This window comes from Urocampus carinirostris, chromosome 1 (genome assembly GCF_059441175.1).
Source record: "Urocampus carinirostris isolate Australia breed hairy pipefish chromosome 1, RoL_Ucar_1.0, whole genome shotgun sequence".
Lineage (NCBI taxonomy): Eukaryota > Metazoa > Chordata > Actinopteri > Syngnathiformes > Syngnathidae > Urocampus > Urocampus carinirostris.
The window spans coordinates 12363560-12365269 of record NC_142349.1 but is presented as its reverse complement, the minus strand read 5'-3'; positions in this window follow the sequence as shown (position 1 = coordinate 12365269).

Sequence of the window (1710 nt, the reverse complement as noted above, 5' to 3'; positions counted from 1 at the left end):
TATTGTTAATATTACTGTTTTCTTGTGTAGTTTTGGTGTTGTCTTGGGACTATCTCCGACTCTTAGATTTTGCCTACTTTTGTTCGATTTTCCTGTTAACCTATTTTTTAACCGCTAGTGCCAGTCTTAAGTATAAGTTAAAATGATGATTTGTGTAAGATGGCAAGTGTGGTCTTCTCGGCAGCATCGTTGTGATCATGTTTCAAAACCATCGTATTCATTCACCTCTAGGTGCCACTATCTTACAGTACATGTTGTGCCTTCAAAATGTAACACAACCTCAAAATGTAAATATTTTCAGCCCCTACTTTTTTTAAACACGACCGATTGAGTCATAAAATATTGGGCTGCAAAATTCAGCTTTATCATTAATCCTAAAGTATATGTTTACTTTTTATAATGTAATGCCATTTATTAAATGTGTTGAGAACTAATGCAAGCAAGTCAACTGCATGAAGGTGTCTGAAAAAAAAGTGTGAGGCCTCCCTTTTAATATGAGTACAGGTGCGTGCAGTTTGGCATCTGCCATCACTCTTGTCCTCTCCTATGTCTTTTTCCACTCAAATGTCCTCCTTTCTTTCTCTTATCAGCGGAAAAATACAGCTCTTCGTACGTCGGCTCGATTTGAACATCCGTCGGCAAAACTTTGACGTCAATGATGCGACTGACGGACATGTTAATGTGATTAGGCAATTATTGTTTTAAAGTGCACTGGGCTAAGAGGCGTGTTTAAACAGTGACATCCTGACACAAGGAGCACCTGGCTGAAGACTGCCTTATGTAGTTAATCCGATCTTCTCTGGCCCTCGGCTAATTTGAGCCTGAATAAAACAAACACAACAGCTAAAAGTGACCGCTTTAAGCCATGCATCATCCGGTGATGTCAAATGGCAAAAAAAACGGAGCTGGCAACTAGTGGATGCTTACTTGAGATGTCGGCACAAACTCAAATGTTTACTATCAACAATCTCAATTTTTGGCTCAGATAAACTTTATTGGGTGGATGTATGGATGGATGGATGGATGAATGTATGGATGGATGTATGTATGGATGTATGGATGAATGGATGGATGGATGGATGGATGGATGGATGGATGGATGGATGGATGGATGGATGGATGGATGGATGGATGGATGGATGGATGGGTGAAAGGATGGATGGATGGATGGATGGATGGATGGATGGATGGATGGATGGATGGATGGATGGATGGATGGATGGATGGATGGATGGATGGATGGGCCGGTGGCTAAGCGGACTGACAAATGAACAAAGAGATAGATGGATTGAAGCAAGGATAAAAAAGGGAAAGGAAATATGTTTGGACAGAAGACGTATCAATTGATTACAGGACAGATAAACTGTAGGATGAATGGACGGATGGATGGATGGATGGATGGACGGACGGACGGATGGATGGACGGATGGATGAATGGATGGATGGATGGAACTCACATTTTAGAAAATTATATTATGACTTTTTAAAATACGTTTTAAGTCACTACCTGAATAAGTAGGGCCTCCACTGAATGCTCTCATACCAACATAATGTCATTATTAAGGGGTGGTTTATCAACTATTGTTTCATTCCAAGGTGTGAAGTGTAAGGTGAGGTGAATGTGTGTGTGCATGTCGAGTTCATCCAATCAGGCGCACTAATCCGTGTTTAATACACATTTGGGTCAGAGTTTGTCTTCACACTCAGTAA